This window comes from Carassius gibelio, chromosome B1 (genome assembly GCF_023724105.1).
Source record: "Carassius gibelio isolate Cgi1373 ecotype wild population from Czech Republic chromosome B1, carGib1.2-hapl.c, whole genome shotgun sequence".
NCBI classification, from domain to species: domain Eukaryota; kingdom Metazoa; phylum Chordata; class Actinopteri; order Cypriniformes; family Cyprinidae; genus Carassius; species Carassius gibelio.
The window spans coordinates 18,166,689-18,177,228 of NC_068396.1; the positions used below are offsets into that span (position 1 = coordinate 18,166,689).

Below are 10,540 nucleotides of genomic sequence, written 5' to 3' on the forward strand. Positions count from 1 at the left end.
CTGCGTGGCATGTTTGTTTTTAATTCGGCTCCCATGTTAACAGGTTAGAGCATGCAGACTGCCTGCGTGAGACGCGCGTCTCAGGCGCGGCTCGAGCCGCGCGGAAAACGCGTGCATGCTACAAATAAAACGACACCTATTTTTCGGAAGCGTTTCAAGGCAAAATATACTAGGAAAATGTTTATGTCATTTTGTACACAAATACATATTAATTCATGACATTTTGATATTTGAAAGTCTATAGGTTGGCATAAATTCAGATATAAATGTAATTTAAAAAATAAAATGATTTTTCGGTGGCCTTCCTCTATGTCACCTAGATCAGCAGCAGTGCGCCAGCGCCGTGTGCAGGCACGCTTCTGGTGTGTAAAGACACAGAAAATGCGAAGCAGCGCTGTCGGCAGCAGCACCGCGCCAGTGACAGGCCGGTGACACACTGGCTGCGTGGCATCTCTGCTGTGTGTCAGGAGCGTGGCGGCTGCCTCGCGTTTTCTGTGTCTTTCACCAGAACCGTGCCTGACGCGGCACTGGCACGCTGCTGCTGCTGTAGGGAGACCGCCGACAGACCAGGCTCTTTTCTTCATGTCAACGATATATAACTTTTTTTTTACACACCTACACCTATGCCTACTGATAAAGGACACCGTCAACAGTATTGACGGTAAAATAGACTATGTTTGACAGGTGCAATATTTGAAAATCGATATTTTTTTTTTTATTATTATTACATTTATATCTGAATTTGTCAACCTATAGACTTTCAAATATCAAAATTTCATGAATTAATATGGATTTTTATACAAAATGACATATAAACATATTTTTCTATTGTATTTAGCCTGGAAATGCTTCCAACACGCGCGCGTGTCACATGAAAAAAAAGGCGTCAGTTCTATTTCTACCATGCACGCGTTTTCCACGTGGCTCGAGGCGCAAGCGTCTCAGCTGCGTGGCGTGTCTGTTTTTAATTCAGCTCCCATGTTAACAGGTTAGAGCTTGCAGACTGCCTGCGTGAGACGCGCATCTCAGGCACGGCTCGAACCACGCGGAAAACGTGTGCATGCTAGAAATAGAACCGACACCTATTTTTCACACGACACGCAAGCGTGTAGGAAGCGTTTCCAGGCAAAATATACATTTTGAACACAAATACATATTAAGTCATGATATTTTGATGTTTGAAAGTCTATAGGTTGACAAAATCAAAAATAAAAATAATTATCGATTTTTAAATATTGCACCTGTCAAACATAGTCTATTTTGCCTTCAATACTGTTTACTGTGTCCTTTATCAGTAGGTGAAAAAAAAAAAAAAGTTTATATTGTTGTAATGAAGACAAGAGCCTAGTTTTTCGGCGGCCTCCCTCTATGTCACCCACAGCAGCAGCAGCGCGCCAGCGCCGCGTCAGGCTCGCTTCTGATGTGTCAAGAAACAGAAAACACAAAGCAGCCGCCACGCTTCTGGCTGTGCACCTGGATGTGTGGCGCAAGCGTCTCAGCTGCGTGGCGTGTCTGTTTTTAATTCAGCTCCCATGTTAACAGCTTAGAGCTTGCAGACTGCCTGCGTGAGACGCGCATCTCAGGCGCGGCTCGAGCCGTGCGGAAAACGTTCCATTCAGGTTTCATGCCACTAGCACTTTATTCGAAGGATTGTTTACAATTTCACAGCATAAGCTATAAAGCTGTTTCCCAGGTATAAGTTGTGTGTTTACAGGGAAAAAAAACAATAAAATGCAATGTACTGCAAATTTATTCGGTTTTATTCTTATTCTTCATGAAAATATTTTCTGAAAGATTCCTTAATAAGCTTTGTTCGGGATGTTAAACTACTTTAGGAGCCCTAAGAACTGCCATGGTGAAAACAATATTTGAAATCTCCTTGTGAAATTTGCTAAAGTATGGGTCAGTGTTTTGATTGCAGAAGAGTGACAAAGGATTACTTACACATAATAAAACAAAACTCCAGGTAACGTAATTTTGATGAGGATATGACCATGCAAAATGGTTAATATTAGGGCTGTCACTTTTGTGAAAAAATCATTTTCATTTTGTTAATTGAATCGATTGTAAAATCGGTTTTCCATTTCACGCGTTCACCCTTACATCTAATCTCAAGGCAATTAGTAGGCATATTTTGGCGTGCTGTCCTGGGGGAGGGGTCGGGGCCCGGAGCATAGCCCGAACCCAAATAACTCCCCCATCCCTAAATAAGAAACAGCAACAGGAGTGCAACATTCTCGAAAAAAAATATATATTCAGAGGGTACGGCTGCCATAACAAACGAAAAACATCACTGCAGGCTGCAACCCGGCTGCATTTATGATTTAGGCAATTCAAAAATCTCCAAGATTATTTTAAATAATGATTCAATCCATTTCAAACAACTGTTCAAAAAGAAAACGCGCTCCGACTGCACTGATGTCCCAGGGACACTCAGGTACAGCTGCGCAAGGTGGGTGTATTACTGCCAATTTTCCACCACAAAAGCCAGTTGCTGTCAGCTAGCAATGGTCCTTTTCATAACTCAGAATCTCCTGTAACTAGATACGTGAATGAGACGAATTCGCGCCTACCGCACCACGAGACCTCCAGACACGCATAAACGAGTCTTTACATTGACTTGAACATTGAAATCATTCGAGCCAGATGCTATATTCGCGTTTGGTGTGAACGCAGAGAGGTCGCTTTCGACGTCACTGGGTCTTATAGGCGCGTAAAATTGCTGGTATCTTCTGTCTAGCTTTCTCAACGCATTCTGCACTTTCGGAATTCTTTACTTTCTTTTTCTGCTTGTTCGTGAGTTTTGTTACATCTATTTTTTTAATTGTTTAATTATTTTAAAATTAATAGTGTACATATTTGTTTAAAATCGATTACCTATTTTTCATTTTCGAAAAACTTTTTGTGCAATCGATTTTCAAACTAAAAGTGACAGCCCTAGTTAATATCTCTAAAAAGTCTATGTTGAATGATAAAGACCCTTTGTAAATAATGTCACTTAAAACTTTTTTTTTTTTTATCCATTTATGTTGCATGGAATTCAGTGGTGGAAATAGAAAGAGATTCGTTGATTTTCAGTTCGTTCACCAAAATGTGTCCGCCACGCTTCTGGCTGTGCACCTGGATGTGTGGCGCAAGCGTCTCAGCTGCGTGGCGTGTCTGTTTTTAATTCAGCTCCCATGTTAACAGCTTAGAGCTTGCAGACTGCCTGCGTGAGACGCGCATCTCAGGCGCGGCTCGAGCCGTGCGGAAAACGTTCCATTCAGGTTTCATGCCACTAGCACTTTATTCGAAGGATTGTTTACAATTTCACAGCATAAGCTATAAAGCTGTTTCCCAGGTATAAGTTGTGTGTTTACAGGGAAAAAAAACAATAAAATGCAATGTACTGCAAATTTATTCGGTTTTATTCTTATTCTTCATGAAAATATTTTCTGAAAGATTCCTTAATAAGCTTTGTTCGGGATGTTAAACTACTTTAGGAGCCCTAAGAACTGCCATGGTGAAAACAATATTTGAAATCTCCTTGTGAAATTTGCTAAAGTATGGGTCAGTGTTTTGATTGCAGAAGAGTGACAAAGGATTACTTACACATAATAAAACAAAACTCCAGGTAACGTAATTTTGATGAGGATATGACCATGCAAAATGGTTAATATTAGGGCTGTCACTTTTGTGAAAAAATCATTTTCATTTTGTTAATTGAATCGATTGTAAAATCGGTTTTCCATTTCACGCGTTCACCCTTACATCTAATCTCAAGGCAATTAGTAGGCATATTTTGGCGTGCTGTCCTATATTTGTTTAAAATCGATTACCTATTTTTCATTTTCGAAAAACTTTTTGTGCAATCGATTTTCAAACTAAAAGTGACAGCCCTAGTTAATATCTCTAAAAAGTCTATGTTGAATGATAAAGACCCTTTGTAAATAATGTCACTTAAAACTTTTTTTTTTTTTATCCATTTATGTTGCATGGAATTCAGTGGTGGAAATAGAAAGAGATTCGTTGATTTTCAGTTCGTTCACCAAAATGATTAATTCGCTGATTCGTTCAGTGACCATTTCTTCATATTACACATACGCCAGCAGTTGGCGAAAAAGAGTGTCTTATGTGTGATGTCTTAAGTCCACGAACGTATTTACTTGTGACAAAAACTCATTTGGCTTTATTAAAGTGTGTGCATGATCGCATTAAATAAATAGTCTAAATAAATTGTTAAGATTAACAAAGCACAAGGTTTTTTCTGGGATTAAACGTGGAGTTATGTTCTGTATTCCAAATATGAAAACAAGCGTATGTGCACCAACAACTGCGCTTTGTATCTGCTGATTGCTGATCGAGATTTATATGCTTGGCAGACTGACCCTGTATACTCTCATTCATTTCATTCATGAACGAGATGTATCCGTTCATTCAACTCTTTCACTTACGAGAAGATCGTATTCGTTCACTACATTCAACAAGTCACATGCTCCGTCACATCTTGAGTAACTCTTTTTTGACAAAATGAAACACAGAGCTGTTCACGAGCTGCGCATGCGCTGCTAATAGCACCACGCTCGCATGCTGCTTTGGAGGGAGGAACTTCATTGAACGAGAAAAAGTGTCTCTTACTGTCTATGGTCAGAGGATTACGTGAATGAAAACGATGTCACCTAAAAGATTTGTTCACGAACGATCAGCAATGTAACTTCCGTGATGTCCCCGATGCGCGGGCGGGTCAAGAAATTTTACTTTATTTGCGGAGCGGGCCAAATAATTTCATAAAAGTGGGACCCGAGGGTTGGAAAAAGCCCCGACCCGCGCATCACTAGTGTCCACTGTTCACTTGACTCATTTATTAACTGCAGCAAGAGCAGCGTTGCGAAAACCCGAACTGAGTGGCGATTTTGGAACAGTAGATTTACAGCTGTTTTCCATAACTTCTGTGTACAAAGCAGCATTACTTTATTAGGTATTACATGGAGTGACGATAAAAACAAAATGCCATCAAATCTTTTCTGGAACCAACCAGAACCTTCAATGGTACATTCATATAATTATTTCAATTATTATAATAAAGGCTTTGTAAAACTGCACATCTTTTTTCAGTTCACACAGATTCGAAGAACATATACTGTGTTCTACACTACTCTGTCCTTATGAACACATTTGCTAGCATGTACGCTCAGGGATGTATTATGACACAGCATTGCCCTGGGCACGGACCAATTAAAGGCCACCTTGGTTGAAATTGCTTTTTTTTTTTTTTTTTTTTTTCCAAACGTTTTAACTTTATCATGAAATATCACTATTATCAAATATATGTAAATACATTTTGCACCTTTATAGATCATGTTAGTTGATCTATAATTGAGAGTGAGGAGTTGTCGTCATAGCATAGAGCCCCTCCCTCAATATCACAGTCTCTGCCATGTTGGCAGGACACCGGTGGCGAAGCAGGATTGTTTACATGTGTTGTTAACTCGGTAGTAGAGGAGGTTTTTGCAATTCCGCACTGTTTTACCATGCCTGGAAGTTACTGTTGCGTTAAAAACTGCTCGAGTACCTCACACGATACATATGGAAAACATAGGAACAATGGAATAGTTTTTTTTTTTTTTAGGTTAAACCAAACGCAAAACAGTGGTATTTGGAGAAGCTCTCAGGCATCCAAAATATCAGCCTATACGAGCTCCCTGCAGCTGAATGGCACAGAGACCTGGACCATTTACCTCCACGCACATATATGGACATTGTGAATTATCTAAAGTTGTAAGTTACTACACAATTCAGGAGTTTAAAATAGGGATGGGCGTTTTCAGCAAATATCACATTCGAATATTTGAGCTCACAAAAAACGAATATTCGAATATTTGTTTATTTAAATTAAGTTTAATGAGACAGACGTTATTTTTCAGCAACATTTATCGTTTTCGTCATTTTGAACAAGCTTAAACACAATAAGCTTGAACATTACACAACGTGTTTTGAAGCTGAAAACCTTTAACAATGCATGCAAACAAATAAAAGTACAGATTAAAAGCAAAAAAAAAAAAGGGAACAAAGAAAAAACGTAAAGCAGCATGCAGCAATAAGACTATTGTAGAACGTAGCCTACAATTAACTTTGAAACTTTTAAACTGTCAGCAAATCTTTTTTGCTTTTTTTCTATTGTTTAACATGTTCTTGTTAAGAAATACGGGCATGTAAACATGATCAGGGGAAAGTCGGCTCCTTTGTCTGTTAACAATAAGGCTGTCAGCGGAGAAAACGCGCTCTGGCGGCACAGACGTTGGCGGGACTCACAAATAACGGTGTGCTAAGCGAATAAGTTTTGTGAGGCGCTTCGTGTTTTCGTTTCACCACTGAATGGGATCCTCATCTGGTGGAATACATAGCTCCAGCAAGAACTGTTCCCACTCGTCTCGGCTGGACTCTCTGTAATCATTGCTGGAGAACTGGCTCAGCCTTTTCCGATGAGTGGGCATTGCATCTTTGGTGACGCACCACTCGCATCAAGGAAAATGTTCTGATATTGTTCAAAAAAGTTTTTTTTTCTTACTTCTCTCAGGTTTTCATCGAGAAACCTGAGATGTTTAAGCCGAGGGTCTAGGGCAGACGCGAGAAGAGGAGTTTTCACTGCATTCTCCAAGTTAGCAGTGTTTATTCGTTGCTTGAGAGATGCCGCAACAATGTTCTTGAATTCGGTCACTTTCTGTGATTCTCCATGGTATATTTGAAGTACTGTAGTTCACATATCGCGTCTTTTGCTCAAGTTCGTTATTTCCAATGAAGGAGCGCGGTATGCATGCTCATAATGGAAGTGACACGGTCCCGTTTTTTCCAGGCACGTCCGCAACACATCGAGTTAAAAACATCTCAACTTTTCAGAATGCCGCAAGCGCACCGCGGGTCATGTGACAAGAACTAAACATTCAGCTTCATCCTTTCCCATAACAACGTTGAAAGCTCATCCAAGATGAAGGAACAGCTGATCATAGCTGTATATGGATTGCCATTTTGAAATAAATTTAGTAGCAGCTACTGAAAGCGATTTTTTGTGCTGCAAATCCATTTATCCTTTAATTTCATGGAGAGAACGCGCCATTGTTGCTTAGCAACGGCAGATGCCTCAGGAGCGCTGCTGCCCGAGCGCTTTGGAAAGAAGGAGAAAGCGGCACGCCTAGCCTTTCCCACGCGTTTTTAGGCGCGATATGTGAACGGCCCCTTATTCATTCATCAATTATTTTTTTGCTTGCATAAATCTTCAAATATGCCGTGGAGAATCACAGAAAGTGACCAAATTAGGTTTTATTGTGAACTTTTTTTTCTTTTCTTTTTTTGCTAAATTCGAATATAATTTTTATTTATCGAATAATTAGAGCAGAACGAATTTTCGAATGTTCGACTATCCGTGCACACCCCTAGTTTAAAAGCCACAAGCCTTTGGAAAGTTACAAGGCTTTCTGCTGTGGCCGGTGGTCTCCAGGTGGTGAAAACTGCGTTACACTGGTCAAAGTACGTTTATTCACATGCGTTTTAGCGTGTTGTAATTACACATTGCATTTAGCAGACACTTCTTGACCAAAATGACAAAGTAACTTAAATAACTGCCACTGTTTGGTAAAGACGAGATTGTAACGAGATGTTCAACGTACACAAACATTTCCAACATACTTTGATGTAGGCTAAAGCTGTGTATGTTTAGTTATAATTAGATTTTAACCCAAGGACACATACTGTACCAGGCTTTTGTGTTGGGGGCTGCAAAGTAGACAAACCAGTTCTGGGTTAGATAGGGTAGTTAAATGTGTGATTACAAGATGTAAATGTCCTGGTTAGGTTAAAGCCATTAACAGCGTGAATGCAAGGTGACTTACACCGTAAACAATATAATTCACAATCTCCATATGTGTGCGTGGAGGTAATGGTGCAGGGAGCTCGCATGAGTCGATATTTTGGATGCCTGAGAGCTTCTCCAAATACAGCTGTTTTGCACTTGGTGTGAGCTTGTTCATGTAAGGTCCCCTTTCTTTTGCCTTATCTTTCTGCATTGCTTTACTTCATTTATTTCTCGTATTCGTAGATCCGTCTCTGTTCTGCAGACATAATAAATGCGCAAAAATGAAAGAGCTCTGAAATGTTTAGTCACGCCTCTGTGAAGTTCTGAAGGCGTTGCCCCTGGCAACCGATAGAATGTCCTACCATCATGACCAACCGGCTCAGAACCCTCCTAAATCAACCCAAATCGTCACGTGACTCCTCACTCTGAATAGGCTATGGGAAAAGTAGCCTAATATTAGTGTAATCTATTAACTAGCCCATCTTTTAACTTGTACCAGATATGGGTCTCATGTCATAATTGTTTTTATTTGACAGTTATGATTTTGTATTTAATGTAGTAAAAACATTGTAAGTTACTAATTGTAACAGTTTCATTTTACATAAAAAAGCTTATCAAGTTTAAACATTCAGCACCGCCAAATGCAGCACGCACTCCTCTTCTCACTCTGTTGGATGAACTAGGGTAACGTTACGTCTTCGGTCGTCTGAATTCTGATGCATGAACACATTTACGCAATTTCACAGACCCCACGCTTTCGTTAGCTCCACACGATGGGGAATTTACGTAGCGACGACGTCTGATACGTAAATGATCTACCTTGCTAAATATAAACCAACTGCGGTCCCTGCTGCCAACGACAGGTTTTAATAAGGCATTTTAGAATGTATCATAAATAGTGGGCTATCCTGTGTCCCTATTAGAATTAAGGCATAGTGAGTGAAGTAAAACAAGTCAAAGGCATTGTCTCAGCCCTTTTTTTTCTTAACCTTAATTATTGACATTTCCAGAGGCAATCTAGTAACTCGATTACGAGATTACGGCTCTATGTAAATTAGCTGGTAACGTTAATATTTAGCCTTCGACCGAATGCCAGCGCTTAACGTTGCGAGGCCTCTAAAATAGCACATAAAAAAGCATCTAGTGAGCGTGAGATGAGAGACACGGCTGTGAGGGGAAAACTTAAGTTGAGACGAGCAGCCTGATACCCAACAAACTGCCTTTACAGTGGCCGGTTATACTCAAGGCGGCCTGCCTGTTGCCAATCATGTTTTTAATAATAATACATTAAAATTATGTTGCAACAATATGTCCATGACACTTAATTCAATCAAATTTAAAGAGGTCACCGACAATTTCATAATTAATAACTGATTTCCCTTCCACGCCAAACTTGTCAAGCGCAGATTACGCCATTCGTATTAAAAGCGTCATTTATATTATACTTTGAAATGTTATTGGTATCTTGAACTTCAGCACACAAGCTGTGCCTTTTAAAATGGTTTAATGGACACCTCAAAATAATTCGTACGCAGAACGTACACTCAAAAGGAACCCCCCAAAAATACTCACCTCAGGAATGCCCTGCGTTTTCTAAAATAATTAAAATTGGTAAGATGTAGACACACTCCAGATAAATGCGAACTGATATTTCAAAGTCGCGATCACCATATATCCAATGGCACGCTGTTATAACGGTGATGATTACAGAAGCTGTTCAACCTACCGCAAGGAGATTAGCCAAAATAGTCAATATGGCCGGCGTTAGAAGGCAGCATGAGGCGTGGTTCGCTGAAATAGGAGAAGGGGAGACGTGCGCCCCTCCATGTTAGGTTAGTGTAGTTTGAATTTGGAGGGGTCACAAGCGAAACCCACCAAAACCCAAACCCGCTCTGTGATTAATATATGATTTTCTTTCCCCTCCAGATATCCACTCTAAGTTCCTAGTCAAATTTACGCATTAAAAACATTTGTTTTATTTTTTCGATTACTTTGTCAGCGTATCGGGGTAAATGCTCGCAGAGTTCATTGCTGTAAATGTTAATCTCCGGTTTGAGTGCTAAAGAAACAACAATCTAAATGTCCAAGGAACAGCTCACGGGAAGCGTGGTTCATATCTTTTATATATATTTCTGGGTTTTGTTTGGGGGCGCTGAAGCTCCCATGGACTTGCTGACAAGAATAAATAATTAAACGATTTATTATTATTAACAATAATAATAATAATAATAATAATAATAATAATAATAATACAATTGACATTACTGGCAGTGGTTAATAGCTCTGTATATAAAAATAAAAAACAGACTAGTGACTGTAGATATATCTTGTGTTTGAAAAGGAAGTAAAAATGTGATCTTACTTAAACATTAGTATATTACAAAAGTTCATATGTGGTGCCATCTAGTGAAAGATAATTATTATGCACTAAAGACGTCAGCTGAGGGTCGTTTCTCTTCTGTTATTTACTCAAGTTAAAACATTTTTACTGAATGAAGTATGATGCCCCTTAGCTGGAATGCTATCCTTAAGTATGCACATACATATCACTAAAATGTACATCCAATCTAATTTTATAAACCGATAATAAGGCTACTCATGATAAGATTAATTTAGGACACTTTAAATTTTTGTAGTATCTTGTAGTCATGTAGTATTGTTTATATAAGCCTATTTATGTATATTTGTTTGTATCATCTGTTGAATGTTTCC

The 10,540-nt window shown here is 39.3% G+C and overlaps 1 protein-coding gene across 5 annotated transcripts in view; it reads right to left on the reverse strand.

The window, feature by feature from the left end:
* Positions 1-9,676, reverse strand: part of LOC127949647 (radixin) — a 233,372-nt gene extending 223,696 nt beyond the window's left edge. The window contains exons 1-2 of one of the 5 annotated variants that reach the window (XM_052547088.1): positions 9,555-9,573; positions 9,401-9,421 (exon numbers count right to left, since the gene is read on the reverse strand). The gene's annotated coding sequence lies outside the window, so the exon portion shown is untranslated. Of the gene's footprint in view, positions 1-9,400 lie in introns of all 5 variants that reach the window. The other 4 variants (XR_008152403.1, XM_052547087.1, XM_052547089.1 and 1 more) reach the window with 4 other exon arrangements.
* Positions 9,677-10,540: the final 864 nt, after the last annotated feature.